Source organism: Neolamprologus brichardi, chromosome 1 (genome assembly GCF_056152115.1).
Source record: "Neolamprologus brichardi isolate AB-2024 chromosome 1, ASM5615211v1, whole genome shotgun sequence".
Lineage (NCBI taxonomy): Eukaryota > Metazoa > Chordata > Actinopteri > Cichliformes > Cichlidae > Neolamprologus > Neolamprologus brichardi.
Window position 1 is genome coordinate 45,446,410 of NC_142104.1, and position 18,151 is coordinate 45,464,560.

General features: G+C 42.0%; 1 pseudogene; it reads left to right on the plus strand.

The window, feature by feature from the left end:
* Positions 1-2,078: 2,078 nt before the first annotated feature.
* Positions 2,079-4,171, plus strand: LOC148106536 (uncharacterized; annotated as a pseudogene).
* Positions 4,172-18,151: the final 13,980 nt, after the last annotated feature.

Sequence of the window (18,151 nt, forward strand, 5' to 3'; positions counted from 1 at the left end):
AACATAGTGAAAAATGGTAAAATGTGTAACTATAGTGACATATTTGGAAATACCTACCTTGACTGGGTCCAGGTACATTCTTATCATCATTTTCATGCACAACATGAGAATACCTGAACATAGAGGAGGTGATATTGGTAGACAACAAATACATCACCTTAGAATAAATATTTGAAAATCACAGTACATTAAATTACAACTATAAAACAGGACTAATTAAATTACTGACAGTGTTCTTAGTTTGTTGGAATAGGGTCAATGCTGCATGAATGAAGCAACAGGTCACCAAAGCTCACATCACCAACACTAACCTGTGAGCTGTGAGGGGATCCATTGTGGTTCATGTGTGACATTGTGCCCATCAATAGATTCAAAATCCCACATTTGTTAGCCAGTGTGAGAAAATCCACTAACGACACAAACTGAGAATCCAGGCCGTGCACAAAAACATTCACACAATGACACATTTAAGGACCAGCGGACTTTCCAGCATCACATCTGTTAGCTGGGTGTCTTAAATGAAATGATGGACATGGATCCGTCTCAGCGTCCAATCGCTGATCGGTATGGCCGCCTGAAGGAGGCTACAAAGAGCAGAGCTCATTGGCTGTGATCTGTTTGTGACACTTCAGCATCTTTTGCAGTTTCCCTGCTCGTTTCAAATGTCTCACTGGCACTGATTTTGATCTGACGTCTGTGTAGGATTTTACCTTCAATATGGACGCAAGGGAATGCAAATCACTGCTTTGTCTGCTTTTTATGGACACTTTATAAACATCAGAGGAAGCCATGAAAGATTGGGGAACAGCCGCTCTGCTGGATGAGGACATCAGTTGACTCGGAGCAATGGGAAACACACTGAGACCACCTACAGGACAAGTGGGGAACAGCAGGGAACTTTGAAAAAAGTGACCGGAGATGGCTGTAAGTGCTAAACAGAAGAAACATCCATGATGTGTAAAGTTCAGCTTCATATGATGAAGGTTTTTATTATTATTGGATGCTTTAAGTACGGCTTCTTCTCTATCAGTCTCCAATAGGGATGGGTATTGATAAGATTTTCACGATTCAATTCTTTATCGATTCTCTTATTGATTCTTTTTAAAAAAGGAGAACACTAAGGTCGATTAGCTTAGAACTTTGTTTTATATCTTCTCTTTGAACAAGATAGAAATTTAGGAGTAGCATGGCCTTACAAACCCAACAGTGAGATCTTAAGAGATGACATTCATTTAAGGTTATTGCGTGTTTTGTGAGCAAATGCTTTTGCATATTCGTAGTGTTTCCTCCCTTAAATGAAATATTTACTTTGCAGGTATTGCAAGTTGCCCTGTTTTCATCCGTTCTCGTAAAGTATGGTAAATGGTAAATGGCGTGTATTTGTATAGCGCTTTTACTAGTGCCGCCTAGGGAACCCAAAGCGCTTTACACACCCAGTCATCCACCCAAGAATAATACAAAGGATACGTTCAAAACTGAATTATTTGCAGAGGGGCTATCATGGGGAGTATTAATACATCCAGGGTACCCACGTATTTCATCAGTGTTTAAAGTCTTTCAAGACAAGGAAGTTCCATATTAAAGGAAAAACATTTGTTTAGCATAGCTTGATCAGCTTTTCTGCTACAAGTTACGCCCTAGAGCAGGGGTGGGGAACTCCAGGCCTCGAGAGCCGGTGTCCCGCAGGTCTAGGTTCCCTACCCCTGCCCTAGAGAGTAACTGTTTGGGCACTTCCACATCTTTGTGTTCCCTGGGCTCTGTCCTTTAGGACTGTCATGTACTGTCTAATTGGACTAGGTATATATTATATTACTGAGTTCTGAAATGAAAGGCTAAGACTTGGCATTTTAAAGTCATGCCTATTATTTGTAAATAATAAGGCAGAGAGCCTTAGGGACATGAGTATGTGTTATTGTCAAGATACAAATCTATAATAAAAGTACATTGATTCAATTCAATTCAATTCAATTTTATTTATATAGCGCCAAATCACAACAAAAGTCGCCTCAAGGCGCTTCATAGATACAGAGAAAAACCCAACAATCATATGACCCTTTTTTTTGCTCCTCCCCCTTTTGTGAGTGTGGACGCTTCATCTCTTTGCTCTTTAAATGCTTTGCTTCTTTTATTGATTTTTATTGATTTTTATGCTGATTTTTCCCTTTTTTCCGTATGAGCTTACCTGCGATAGCTTCTGGACACTTATAGATCATTAGGACTAAAGTGTTCTTAACAGAAACAGCAACATTTTTACAGTTACCTTATCCTCAGCGCTCCGTGTGTCTGTGGCCTAGACACAGCTGAAGCCTGATTACAGCGTCTGGGCACCGAACAGCCTCAATAGCCTGGAAAGGTGCTAACCGCTAGGCTAACTAGCAACAAGATGCCTTCCCTCTCCACAGATGACTACCACAGCCTCCTGCAGAAGATTGCAGCACTGGAGGCAAAAATTCATCGCTTAGAAGTAAACGTGGAGGTAAATGGACTGTGTGGAAATGAAACAACCTTGCCTTTGATTCAAAACAATGGCAATGAGCAAGCTAGTACACAGCTAAGGAGCACAGATAACATGACCAAGAAAGTAGACTTTGTGCACTATTATAAATCCTCAAGCGATAATCCCCCCTTGGACTGTCTTGGTGCAATACCAAGACATAAATCATGTCTCCTGGAAGGGGGAGGACATATCACAGCCAGAGCACAGCGAGCTGAAATCTCTGAAACCGACTGGCCTTCACTTCCTACGAGACAGAGAAGCTCTTCTACCCCTGTATACGAGAGGAAACAGGACTGGACAACCGTGAATAGGAAGGTTAACAACAAACCTCCAAAACAACTGAATGTGAAACTGCAGAACAGATTTGCTCCACTATCAAAGGACCCTGGATCTATATCGGACAACCATCCATCTAAAAGTAGCGAAGTAAGGTCTGAAAATCTACTGAAAAGTAAAAGGCCACAGGGAAAGCTAAAGGCTAGGCCTGAAACTCTGATTGTGGGTGACTCTGCCGTAAAGGATGTACAAAGAATGTGCGGTAAGAACACTAAAGTCCTCTGCTTTCCTAAGGATATGGTCAACAACCTGAAGGAGAGAATTCTTCAAATTGCAGATGAATATCCAACTGTGACAAACATTGTTCTGCATACAGGGTCAAACGATGTGTCCAAACAACAGTCGGAGGTTCTGAAGCGGGACTTTACTGGATTATTAAATACTGTAAACTCTCTGAATGCAGCTGTATTCATCAGTGGACCTGTACCGCCCGTCAGAGGAGGAGACGAGAGATTCAGCAGGTTGTTTACACTGAATAAATGGCTCATATCAGCATGTACTGACCACTCAGTGCATTTTATCAACAACTTTAATATTTTTTAGGAACGCAGGCATCTGTTTAAAGCAAATGGATTTAATTTTAACAAGTCAGGGGTGAAACTGTTCACCTCCAACTTGTTTTATTCCATACGTCATCCATCTGTGCTTGGTGCCAAGGCTGAGATAAACGAGGAGTTATCTCATAAAGAGGAACAAACAGTACTCCAAGAACAGACAAAGCTCAGCAGAAACCTTGAGGAGGAGCTCCATCTGCCCCCACCCGGGAAGAGCCTCAGAAAGGAGAGACATCAGAGGCAAGAAGAGGGGTCCCTATTTGCCTCCAACTCTCTTAACAACACCAACGACCAGGACCAGGGACCACAATCTTCCCCAGTCCCCCAAATCCCTGACAGGCCACCACCCTCCTCCCCTCCCTTTCTCCCTCCTCCCCACACCTGAAATTCACTGAGGAGATGATGGAGCGGGTCAATGCTGGGCTCAGATCTACCCCCCGGCCCAATCCCTTTTTGCCCAATCCCTCCACCAGAGCAGCCAAAGGTTCGCCATCGAGCCCCACCCTCAACAGAGCAATCGAAGTCACATTGCCCAGCCTCACCCCCCTTAGTTCCTCCTTACCACCTTCATGCCCTGTCTCCGCAGTCTGATGTCTGATGTGTGGAGGGTCCGGGCTGCGAGGATTATGGCAGTGGTGACTTTTCCCAGGAGAAGCTGGGACCCTGTTTACTAGAAGGTTTTAAAATTTCTGTACTTTTAGGTGACAGAAGGAGACATGTGGCCTGGTCAAAACACAGAGAGCTGCACTCTAAAAGATCTTTAAATATAGTAAACATACCTTGTGTGCCACAGATTGCTCCCAAACATGAGGGGACAAGTAATGCCTCTAAAACACTTAAGTTGGCTTTATTAAATGTTAGATCTTTAGCTGGGAAAACATTTTTAATTAATGATTTAATCACTGAGCACAGCTTTGATTTTATGTTTTTAACTGAAACTTGGTTGGACCAAAGTAACAGTGGAGCTGTTCTCATCGAGACGACCCCTCCTAACTACAGTTTTATCAGTGAGGCCAGGGTGAGCAGGAGAGGAGGAGGGGTTGCTGTCTTATTTAATGAATCATTTCAATGTAAGCAGCTATCTCCTGGAAGTTTTCAGTCTTTTGAATATGTGGCTTTACAGCTGAAGGCCCCATCCAAAGTTCTGTTTCTTAATGTTTACAGGCCTCCCAAATACTGCACAGACTTTTTTAATGATCTCAGTGAACTGCTGTCTGTGATCTGTGTTGATTTCGACTGTGTAATTATTGTTGGGGATTTTAACATCCATGTGGACAACCCTCAGGATAAAGTGACTAAAGACCTGAGTAACACTCTGGGCAACTTTGGGCTGACTCAGCATGTAACAGAGCCCACACATAATAGAGGACACACTCTTGACCTACTGATCTCCAAGGGCCTGAGCATTTCAAAGGTTACTGTGTCTGATGTGGGCCTGTCTGTTCATTACTGTGTTTTCTTTGAAAGTAAAATCTCAGCCCACACAAATATATCAACAGCAGTGATCACAAAACGGTGTATAACTGAATACAGTAGTGAGATATTTAACCAGGTCTTCCCATTAACACCTGACCTGTCCAGAGGTTCAGTCAATGAGCTCGTCAATAGCTTCAATGCTAAAATGTTAAATGTAATGGATACAATTGCTCCCATTAAGGTGAAGGTTATCTCTGGAAGGAAAAAGTCTCCATGGAGAAACTCCACACTAGTGAAAAATGAAAAAAGAGAGTGTAGGAAAGCTGAGCGCAGATGGAGAAAAACAAACCTCCAGGTTCATAATGACATCTATAAAGAGAAACTTCACAATTATAATTTACAACTGAGGAGTGCAAGGAGGTCCTACTTCTCTGACATCATCACCAAAAACAGTCATAATGCTCGGGTCTTATTTTCTACAGTTGACAGGCTAACAAACCCTCCTGTGTCAGTGGCAGCTGAACTTCATTCGACCATGGCCTGCAATGACTTTGCCAAATTCTTCACAGAAAAAATCCAAAAGATTAGACAAGCAATTGGTACATCAACAGCAGATCCAGAATATGTACTGTGTCCACCGAAAAACTGTTTAAACACCATGAAACAGTTTCACCCGATTAACAGTAAAGACCTGGAGGACATCTTAGGTCAACTGAACTCCTCCTCTTGCTGTTTAGATGTCCTGCCAACAAGTTTTTTCAAAAAGGTCTCAAAGACTTTAGAGTCAGACCTGTTACAGATCGTCAATTTTTCTTTATTATCAGGTGTGTTTCCAGAATCACTAAAAACGGCTGTAATAAAACCTATACTAAAAAAGGACAATCTTGACAAGACACAAATGAACAACTACAGGCCGATCTCAAATCTCCCATTTTTAAGTAAGATCATTGAAAAAGCAGTTTCTCAACAGCTCAATTACTTCTTAAAACAGAATAACTGCTATGATGCCTTCCAGTCAGGTTTTAGACAGAACCACAGCACTGAAACCGCTCTGACCAAAGTGTTTAATGACATATGTCTGAATACAGACAGTGGAAAAATGTCAGTCTTAGTTTTACTGGATCTCAGTGCAGCATTTGATACAGTTGACCACAACATATTACTCAAACGACTGGAGAACTGGACAGGTCTTTCAGGAACTGTACTAAACTGGTTCAAAACATACTTAGAAAACAGGAAATACTTTGTATCAATAGGTAACTTCACATCTGAGCAGACAAGTATCACATGTGGAGTTCCCCAAGGTTCCATCTTGGGACCTCTTCTGTTTAACATTTACATGCTCCCACTGGCACAGATTATAAAGAACAACAAAATAAACTACCATAGCTATGCAGATGACACACAAATATATATCACAATGTCACCAGGAGACCGAGGCCCTGTACAGGCTCTTGGTAAATGCATTGAGGAAATTAATGACTGGTTGTGCCACAATTTTCTCCAGCTAAACAAAAACAAAACTGAGGTAATAGTCTTTGGCACCAAAGAAAACGATTACAGGTCACCAGAGAACTTCAGTCTATACACCTAAAAACCACAAACCAGGCGAGAAATTTGGGTGTAGTGATGGATGCAGACCTAAACTTAGAAAAACACATTAAGACAATAACAAAATCAGCTTACTATCACCTCAAGAATATATCAAGGATAAAAGATCTGATGTCCCAACAGGACCTGGAAAAACTAGTCCATGCATTCATCTTTAGTACGCTTGAATACTGTAACAGCATCTTTACAGGTCTACCTAAAAAATCAGTCAGACAACTACAGCTCATTCAGAACTCTGCTGCTCGAGTCCTCACTAAGACCAAAAAAGTGGACCACATCAGTCCAGCTCTGAGGTCTTTACACTGGCTGCCTGTCCGTCAGAGGATAGACTTTAAAGTTCTGATGCTGGTCTATAAAGCTCTGAATGGTTTAGGACCAAAATACATCAGTGACCTCCTGACCCAGTATGAACCTTCCAGATCCCTCAGGTCATCTGGATCCGGTCTTTTATCAGTTCCCAGAGTCAGAACCAGACACGGAGAAGCCGCATTCAGCTTTTATGCTCCTTATATCTGGAACAAACTCCCAGAAAGCCTCCGATCAGCTGAAACACTCAGTTTATTTAAATCCAGGTTGAAGACTCACCTGTTCTCAGCTGCATTTGAATAAAGCACCAAATCCGCACTCAAAACGTACATTTTAACTACTGATTTTATCTACTGTTCTGATTTTATCTGTTTTGATTTTATATACTGTTTTGTTTGTTTGTTTGTTTGTTAATTAGTTAGTTTGTTTGCTTGTTTTAATCAATTTTAAATCATGCTTTTTATTTGTTTTTGTTTCTAATGTCTCTGTAAAGCACTTTGAATCACCTTGTTGTTGAATTGTGCTATACAAATAAACTTGCCTTGCCTTGCCTTGCCTATGAGCAAGCACTTTGGCGACAGTGGGAAGGAAAAACTCCCTTTTAACAGGAAGAAACCTCCGGCAGAACCAGGCTCAGGGAGGGGTGGCCATCTGCTGCGACCGGTTGGGGTGAGAGAAGGAAGACAGGATAAAAGACATGCTGTGGAAGAGAGACAGAGGTTAATAACAGATATGATTCAACACAGAGAGGTCTGTTAATACATAGAGAGCGAGAAAGGTGACTGGAAAGGAAAAACTCAATGCATCATGGGAATCCCCCGGCAGCCTACATCTATTGCAGCATAACTAAGGGAGGATTCAAGGTCACCTGGCCCAGCCCTAACTATATGCTTTAGCAAAAAGGAAAGTTTTAAGCCTAATCTTAAAAGTAGAGATAGTGTCTGTCTCCCGAATCCAAACTGGAAGCTGGTTCCACAGAAGAGAGGCCTGAAAACTGAAGGCTCTCCCTCCCATTCTACTTTTAAATACTCTAGGAACAACAAGTAGGCCTGCAGAGCGGGAGCGAAGTGCTCTAATAGGGTGATATGGTACCACAAGGTCATTAAGATAAGATGGGGCCTGATTATTTAAGACCTTGTATGTGAGGAGCAGGATTTTGAATTCAATTCTGGATTTAACAGGAAGCCAATGAAGGGAAGCCAAAACAGGAGAAATATGCTCTCTCTTTCTAGTCCCTGTCAGTACTCTTGCTGCAGCATTTTGGATTAGCTGAAGGCTTTTCAGTGAGTTTTTTGGACATCCTGATAATAATGAATTGCAGTAGTCCAGCCTGGAAGTAATAAATGCATGAACTAGTTTTTCAGCGTCACTCTGAGACAGGATATTTCTAATTTTAGAGATGTTGCGCAAATGGAAGAACGCAGTCTTACATATTTGTTTAATATGTGCGTTGAAGGACATATCCTGGTCAAAAATGACTCCAAGGTTCCTCACAGTGTTACTGGAGGCCAAGGTAATGCCATCCAGAGTAAGAATCTGGTTAGATACCATATTTCTAAGCTTTTCAGCGCCGAATACAATGACCTCAGTTTTATCTGAATTCAATTCAATTCAATTCAATTTTATTTATATAGCGCCAAATCACAACAAATGTCGCCTCAAGGCGCTTCATAGATACAGAGAAAAGCCCAACAATCATATGACCCCCTATGAGCAAGCACTTTGGCGACAGTGGGAAGGAAAAACTCCCTTTTAACAGGAAGAAACCTCCGGCAGAACCAGGCTCAGGGAGGGGCGGCCATCTGCTGCGACCGGTTGGGGTGAGAGAAGGAAGACAGGATAAAAGACATGCTGTGGAAGAGAGACAGAGATTAATAACAGATATGATTCAATACAGAGAGGTCTATTAACACATAGTGAGTGAGAAAGGTGACTGGAAAGGAAAAACTCAATGCATCATGGGAATCCCCCGGCAGCCTACATCTATTGCAGCATAACTAAGGGAGGATTCAGGGTCACCTGGTCCAGCCCTTACTATGTGCTTTAGCAAAAAGGAAAGTTTTAAGCCTAATCTTAAAAGTAGAGATAGTGTCTGTCTCCCGAATCCAAACTGGAAGCTGGTTCCACAGAAGAGGGGCCTGAAAACTGAAGGCTCTCCCTCCCATTCTACTTTTAAATACTCTAGGAACAACAAGTAGGCCTGCAGAGTGGGAGCGAAGTGCTCTAATAGGGTGATATGGTACTACAAGGTCATTAAGATAGGATGGGGCCTGATTATTTAAGACCTTGTATGTGAGGAGCAGGATTTTGAATTCAATTCTGGATTTAACAGGAAGCCAATGAAGGGAAGCCAAAACAGGAGAAATATGCTCTCTCTTTCTAGTCCCTGTCAGTACTCTTGCTGCAGCATTTTGGATTAACTGAAGGCTTTTCAGTGAGTTTTTTGGACATCCTCATAATAATGAATTGCAGTAGTCCAGCCTGGAAGTAATAAATGCATGAACTAGTTTTTCAGCGTCACTCTGAGACAGGATATTTCTAATTTTAGAGATGTTGCGCAAATGGAAGAATGCAGTCTTACATATTTGTTTAATATGTGCGTTGAAGGACATATCCTGGTCAAAAATGACTCCAAGGTTCCTCACAGTGTTACTGGAGGCCAAGGTAATGCCATCCAGAGTAAGAATCTGGTTAGATACCATATTTCTAAGCTTTTCAGCGCCGAGAACAATGACCTCAGTTTTATCTGAGTTAAGAAGCAGAAAGTTAGTGGCCATCCAAGTCTTTATGTCTTTAAGACATTCCTGCAGTTTAACTAATTGGTGTGTGTTATCTGGCTTTATGGACAGATAGAGCTGGGTGTCATCTGCATAGCAGTGAAAATGTATGCTATGTCTTCTAATGATGCTGCCTAGGGGAAGCATGTATAATGTAAACAGAATTGGTCCTAGCACTGAACCCTGTGGAACTCCATAATTAACCTCAGTGTGTGAAGAGGACTCTCCATTTACATGCACAAATTGGAGTCTATTAGATAGATATGATACAAACCACTGCAGTGCAATACCTGTAATACCTACAGCATGTTCTAATCGCTCTAACAGGATATTATGGTCAACAGTATCGAATGCTGCACTAAGGTCAAGAAGGACAAGCACAGAGATGAGTCCACTGTCAGAGGCCATAAGAAGATCATTTGTAACCTTCACTAAAGCTGTTTCTGTGCTGTGATGAACTCTGAAACCTGACTGAAACTCTTCAAATAAACCATTCCTCTGCAGATGATCTGTTAGCTGTTTGACAACTACTCTTTCAAGGATTTTTGATATGAAAGGAAGGTTGGAGATTGGCCTATAATTAGCTAAGACTGCTGGGTCTAGAGATGGCTTTTTGAGTAAAGGTTTAACTGCAGCCACCTTGAAGGCCTGTGGTACATAGCCGATTATTAGAGATAGGTTGATCATATATAAGATCGAAGAATTAATCAATGGCAGGACCTCTTTGAGCAGTTTTGTAGGAATGGGGTCTAAAAGACACGTTGATGGTTTGGAGGAAGTAATTATTGAAGTTAACTCAGAAAGATCGATTGGAGAAAAAGAGTCTAACTTAACATCAAAGGAACTAAGAGTAGCTGTAGATAATATTACATCTGTGGGATGATTATTGGTAATTTTTTCTCTAATGATAAAAATTTTATTTGTGAAGAAGTTCATGAAGTCATCACTAGTTAACGTTAAAGGGATGGTTGGCTCAAAAGAGCTCTGACTTTTTGTCAGCCTGGCTACAGTGCTGAAGAGAAACTTGGGGTTGTTCTTATTTTCTTCAATCAGTGATGAGTAGTAAGCTGTTCTGGCTTTGCGGAGGGCTTTCTTATAAAGCAACAAACTATTTCTCCAGGCTAAATGATGATCCTCTAAATTTGTGACACGCCATTTCCTCTCCAGATTACGAGTCATCTGCTTTAGGGTACGTGTTTGAGAATTATACCACGGGGTCAGGTACTTCTGATTAGAGACCTTAGTTTTCACTGGAGCTACAGTATCCAGAGTCGTACGTAGTGAGGAGGTGAAATTATTAACAAGATAATCGACCTCTGTTGGGGTAGCGTTCAGATAGCTGCTCTGCTCTGTGTTGGTACAGGGCATTGACGATCATAACAGTGGCTGGATTATATTCTTAAACTTAGTTACAGCGCTTTCAGAAAGACATCTACTTTGATAAAGTCCACTCTCCACTGCTGCGTAATCAATTATTGTAAATGTAAATGTTATCAAGAAATGATCAGACAGGAGAGGGTTTTCAGGAAACACTGTTAAATGTTCAGTTTCTATGCCATATGTTAAAACAAGATCTAGAGCGTGATTAAAGTGGTGGGTGGGTTCTTTTACATTTTGAGAGAAACCAATTGAGTCTAACAACAGATTAAATGCCATGTTGAGGCTGTCATTTTTAGCATCAACATGGATGTTAAAATCACCCACAATAATTATTTTATCTGAGCTCAGAACTAAATTAGATATAAAGTCTGAGAAATCAGACAGAAACTCTGTGTAAGGCCCAGGTGGACGATAGATGATAACAAGTAAGACTGGTTTCTGAGTTTCACAGCTGGGGTGGACAATGTTAAGCATCAGGCTTTCAAATGAATTAAAAGTCTGTCTTGGTCTTTCATTAATTAATAGACTGGTGTGAAAAATTGTTGCCACACCGCCCCCTAGACCTGTGCTTCGCGATTTCTGGTAGTTAGAATGACTCGGGGGTGTTGATTCATTTAAACTAACATAATCATCCTGCTGCAACCAGGTTTCTGTAAGGCAGAGTAAATCAATTTGTTGATCAATTATTAAGTCATGTACTAACAGAGACTTGGAGGAGAGAGACCTAAGATTTAATAATCCACATTTCACTGTTTTACTCTTTGGTTCAGATGTGGATACTGTATTGTTCTTTCTTTGTAAATGTTTAAGTTGTTTGTTTCTGGTTTTTAGTTTGTTTTTTGTCTTTTTGGAAGCTGACACAGTCTCTATGGATATGGGTTTTTTTTTGGGGGGGGGGGGGGGGGGGGGGTAGCAGGAGGAGGGAAGCTGCAGAGAGGCATGTAAGACTGCAACTCTGCTTCCTGGTCCCAACTCTGGATAGTCATATTTTGAGGGGTTTAATAAATTTGTCCATATTTGTAGAAATGAGAGCTGCTCCATCCAAAGTGGGATGGATGCCATCTCTCCTAACAAGACCAGGTTTCCTCCAGAAGGTTTGCCAATTATCTATGAAACCCACATCATTTCTGGGACACCACTCAGACAGCCAGCAATTTAAGGAGAACATGCGGCTAAACATGTCACTCCTGGTCTGATTGGGGAGGGGACCAGAGAAAACTACAGAGTCCGACATTGTTTTGGTAAAGTTGCACACCGATTCAATATTGACTTTAGTGACCTCCGATTGGCGTAACCGGGTGTCATTACTGCCGACGTGAATTATGATTTTACTGAATTTACGTTTACCCTTAGCCAGCAGTTTTAAATTTCCTTCAATGTCGCCTGCTCTGGCCCCTGGAAGACAATTGACTATGGTTGCCGGTGTCTCTAGCTTCATATGTCTGAGAACAGAATCACCAATTACCAGAGTTTGACCCCCAGCGGGTGTGTCACCGAGTGGGGAAAAACGGTTAGACAAATGAACGGGTTGGTGGTGTACCTGGGGCTTCTGTTTAGGACTATGCTTCCTCCTCACCGTTACCCAGCCGCCCTCTTTCCGCAGCTGCTTGGGATCTGCCGGGGAACAGCTAGCGGGGCCTACGCTATCTTCGGCTGCACCAGCTACAGGAGCCTGGCTAGCTAAGGGTGAGTGAAGGGTGCGAAGCCGAGTCTCCAGATCAGTAATCCTGGCCTCCAGAGCTGCAAATATGCTACATTTGTTACAACCCCCCCACCCTCACCCTCACCTTTACTACAGAGCCCTCCCCCCACTCTCCTTCCTCCCTCGCTTCCCCCCCTTCCTGACACCATGATGACACCCCTCTCCTCCAATCCCTCTCTCAGCAGCAGGACATCTTCCCCCCCCTCCTTCCAATCATCTCCCAGTGTCACAGTGGATCAGGTCAGGAGACAACTGAGGAAGCTTCGCCCCAGAAAGGCAGCAGGTCCGGACAAGGTGTGTCCGAGGATGCTAAAGGCGTGTGCTGCTGAACTTGGGGAGCCGCTACAACGAGTCTTCAATCTCAGTCTGCGACTGGGGAGAGTGCCCGCCTATGGAAGACATCCTGCATCGTCCCGGTCCCCAAAAGGAACCGGCCCAATGAGCTGAATGACTTCCGACCGGTGGCACTGACATCACATCTTATGAAGACTCTAGAGCGGCTCTTCCTCAACCTCCTCCGACCACAGGTACAACATGCCCAGGACCCACTACAGTTCGCCTACAAGGCGGGTGTCGGAGTGGAGGATGCCATCCTGTACCTCCTGTATAGAGCCCACTCACACCTCGATGGGGGAAAAGGCACGGTCAGGATCCTGTTTCTTGACTTTTCCAGTGCCTTTAATACCATCTGGCCCTGTCTGCTCCAGGAGAAACTGAACAGGATGGAGGTGGACCCCTGCCTGGTGGCTTGGATCTCCGACTACCTCACCGACAGGCCACAGTACGTCAGGCTGAAGGACATCACGTCTGACACTGTGGTCAGCAGCACAGGAGCACCACAGGGAACTGTGCTGTCCCCTCTTCTCTTCACCCTGTACACCTCTGACTTCTGCTACAACTCTGAATTATGCCACATTCAGAAGTTTGCAGACGACACAGCCATCATGGGGTGTATCTGGGATGACCAGGAAGAGGAGTACAGAAGTCTGGTGAGGAACTTTGTCGCATGGAGTCACACAAACCACCTGCAACTCAACACCTCAAAGACTAAGGAACTGGTTGTGGACTTTGGGAGGTCCAGAGCAGGTCCACTGCCGGTTCAGATAGAGGGGGAGGAGGTGGAGGTGGTCAACAAGTACAAGTACCTCGGGCTGTGGGTGGACAATAAACTGGACTGGTCATGCAACACAGAGCACCTGTACAAAAAAGCCCAAAGCCGACTGTACTTCCTCAGGAGGCTGAGGTCTTTTAACATCTGCAGGAAGCTCCTGAGGATGTTTTACCAGTCGGTGGTTGCTGGAGTACTGTTCTATGCTGTGGTGTGCTGGGGGAGCAGCACAGCAAAGAAGGACTCATCCAGGCTGGAAAAACTGATCAGGAAGGCTGGCTCTGTGGTCGGCATGAAGCTGGACACTCTGGTGACAGTGGCAGAGAAAAGGACACTAAAGAAACTGCTGGACATTATGGACAATGCTGGGCATCCTCTGCACACGGCCATAAACAACCAGAGGAGTCTGTTCAGTGACAGGTTGCTTCTCCCAAAGACAAGAACCAACAGACTTAAAAACTCCTTTATCCCACACGCCATCAAACTGTTTAACTCCTCTCTGGAGGGGAGAGGGAGGGGAAACAGGAGGACAAAGGAGGGGGGAACAACTAAGCTGTAGTGCCTCTCCACTTCACTGTGCAATTACCTTTTGTGCAATACTTTTTGTTAATAATCAGCGGTGCAATAGACTCCATATTTGAAATGTGCAATTCACTTGTATTTTTATTTTTATTCCTATTTATTCTATTTATCCCCTTTGTATATTACTGCTAAAGGAGGCCGAGGAGTAACTAAACATCTGACACAATGAGCAAGAAAGTGCAGGAGGGACAGGTGAAGTAGCCATGGTGCTAACGAGTCGGCTACGAGCTAAGCTAGCGAAACAGTACAGAGACAGTGAGTGAATACTTTGGCTATAAATTAGGTAGTGAGTACACAGAAAGTGTGCTTCGGATGAAGCACGTGAAGATTATACTATGAAAAAAGAATGTATTTAAAAGTTGTTAATTAAACTGCTAAGCAAATAAGCTACTCAGAAACACCACTGTGTTTGAGCAGGAACAGGAAGTGATACTATACCACAGAGCGAGCGAACACCAAGTGACAGCGCCACCGACAATCAAAAATGTTTTTGTCAGGTGAATAAGACAGAACAGCTTCTATTTATCTTTATACAAGTTGATGATAATTTTCAGGAAAAAACTAAATATAGAAAATAAACCTTTTTAAAATCAAAACAACTGGCAGTTTATTTCAGTTCATAGCAAGGACTTGAAAGTGCATTAAAATAATTGCCTAAAAGAGTTGTTTTGGCTTTTAAAAAGTTAATTTTTCTATGAACGATCTGATGTATTGTATGCATTTACATGGTGGCAGTTAACTATGTATTGAGAATGTAACCTTATAAAAGAACATGAGTTAGTGTAGTAGTATTTACCGTTTCACTGGACGTGCCTCATTTCACTCCATTTCTCGTCCCCATTTGTTTAGCTCTTTCGTCTTAAAAGCATCTATCTGAATGTGTCCTTTGAGGAGATGGCCCTTAACGTATGAGAGATCAGACCTCACACAATGTGATAATACTCTGGGCTCTCAGTCATTAATTGAATTTTTTTTTATTTAAAAAATTAAAATCACCTGCCAAACATTGTCTAGGTTGCCCTTGTGCTGCTAAAACAGCTCTGGTGCATTTGAGGATACAGGACCTCTACAGGTTTTAGCCTGTTTGTCATGTTCCTTGAGATATTTGTTATAATACTACTTCTCTTTCGAACATTATCGAAAGCTGCCTAAAATGCAGTAATGCGTTACTGCATTACTAAAACTGTGATTTTTTTTGCGAGAATGTCTCATGACAGTGACGTAAGCGAGTGCGACGTTTGTGACAACAGCTGTGTGCAGAGCAACAATGGATAATATATCGAGTGTGGGAGAGAGTATGAGCGTGCAGTGTTTAAAGCATGGAAGTACTGACCTTACTTTGAGTTTGATTCCATAAAAAGTGACAAAAACATTAGTGTCCGTTGTGCGTGGGAAGAAAACTTTTTTTTTACAGCGAAAAAAACCCCTAAACTTCGAAGCAACCACCGAGTAGCTACGACGTAATGGGAAACTCACACAGAAACTCGCGGATTCTTCCACTGACCGCTGCGGCACACCTGCACCAGGGTAAACCTCCGCCTGCCCCACTCCTGCTTTTCAGGTGAAAATAGAGCAACAGGACCGCTAGTCTTTGATTTTATTTATTTTCTGCTGTGTTTCACTTGCATCTATTTGAAAGAGTGAGTGTAAACACACACAAAAAAATATTTTATGTGCTGGAATGTGCAGAAAATAGGTTTAAATATTAAACAAATTTCTTCCAGTCAGAGAATGTTGCATATAATTAAATTTTTGCTTGATGCATAAAGTTAAAAGATTAAAACTAATAAAACAAGTTTTAAAAAGAGACTTTTCCATTTGATTACATTTTGTATGATGGATTATGCAGAAAAAGTAGAATTGGGCTGAAAGATCTATCGCTTTATCACCTATTCAGGTTGTAAATCGTGTTTTTAAAAAGTAACTAAGTAACTAAGTAATTAATTACTTTTGAAAATAAGTAACGGGATTACTTTTTTGGGGAAGTAATCAGTAATTAGTTACTGATTACTTTTTTCAAGTAACTTGACCAACACTGGTGAGCACACATTAATGATTCTTTATTTTTGTACCTGATTTGTTCACACTCTGTGGACAAATGGCAAAGATCTCTGAGAAGCACCTTTTGCTTTTCCATCAATCTGGGAAAGGTTATAAGCCCATTTTCAAACAATCTGAAGTCCATCATTGATTGGCTCATGTGATAAGTCACATGATTATTGGTGATTACAACAACCCTCTTAACTAGGGTTTAGCACCATTTGCTTTTAGAACTGAAGACGCTTCTCAGGTAAGAGGTGAAACGTCTTCAAGAGGTCCAGTTGCTTTCTTTCCAAGCTCCTCAGAATACCATGACCTGGATGACTAAGAACCTACACAGACATATGGCTCACTGGTTTGATTAGAATGGTTTTTGAACAGCTATTTGAATCTATAGCAGTTAGGAGTATGGGCTTCTACAATCAGTTCATCCAGTGTTAGTTTAGCACTATGCAAATACCAGACTTTATAACGCTGAGTAAATTAGAAACTGAACTATCAGAAACAAGGTAGAACTGTAAGATAGAATGCAAGATAACTAGTTTATTCCAATAAAGGCATGGAAATCATGCCTAACTTGATCCAGAGGTATAATTAATGTGAATGTCACATCCATCTTAATAATTTTTACTAAAATGTTTCAAGAAGGCCTTATTCAATCAGTCTGGATTAAAACTGTGCTCATGGCTAGGATAATTAAGAACTGTGACAGAAAGATAGGCCTGAGCACTCACAGGACAGATGCAGTTATGGTAAATGGTAAATGGACTGATTCTTATATAGCGCTTTTCTACTCTCTCGGAGCACTCAAAGCGCTCTATACAACATGCCACATTCACCCAATCACACCCATTCTCACAAGCACTTTATCTATACTTAGTGCTATTTAACTACATTCACACACATTCATACTCCGATGGATGCATCGGAGAGCAACTTGGGGTTAGTATCTTGCCCAAGGATACTTGACATGCAGACTGGAGGAGCCAAGGATCGAACCACCAACCTTCCGATCAGTAGGTGACCTGCTCTACCTCCTGAGCTACAGCCACCCACATTTTCATATTTTACGGAAATTAATGTTCAACGTTCTTGAATCTTCAAATTAATAAATAGAGATAGGAATTGACAGGACACACATGATTGTTCTCTTAGTATTTAGGTATAAACACCAAAGCCAGCAACACAAAACAAAGATGAAAACCAGCACAAAGAGACTTCAAAGCGACCACCACAGTGATTCTACTTTAGAAACAGTTTGGTACCTGTTGAAGTTCAGCAGCGGCTGGCTTTGCCACAAATGACAGCTCACCTTATCACTGTGCTGGGCTGTGGTCGGCATTTTACTCAGCTTTAACATAACCCAACTTAGTTTTAGATGCTGTCTATGCAGATGCTTGTGAAGAGCCTAAGTTGTGTTCAAAGTTGTTTCTGTCCTGGAGCAGTCTCCACTTTACCACTACGCTCTCGTACTTTTGTGCAATAAAAATAAAAGAAATGTCCATGTCCACGCTGGAGCTGTGCCACTATATTCCTCCTCCGACGCATGAACTGAAATCAGCTGATTTCAGTTTCAAAATTGCAAGAGTTGACAAGCGGGATCGATAGTCAGGCAGACTAACGAAGGAATTGGGCTACATCCCTATGAATAAAACCACTAACTGTTAGTGGTGTGCGATACTGCATATTTTGGTATCGATCCCATACCAAGGAAATACGGGCCAGTATCGCTCTTACCGATACTTTTCAATAAATAAGGTGGATGCGTCATTGAATTGCTAAATCTCAATTAATTTTCTTGACTTTAAGTGTTTTTTGTGATTATCATTTTTTATTATTAAA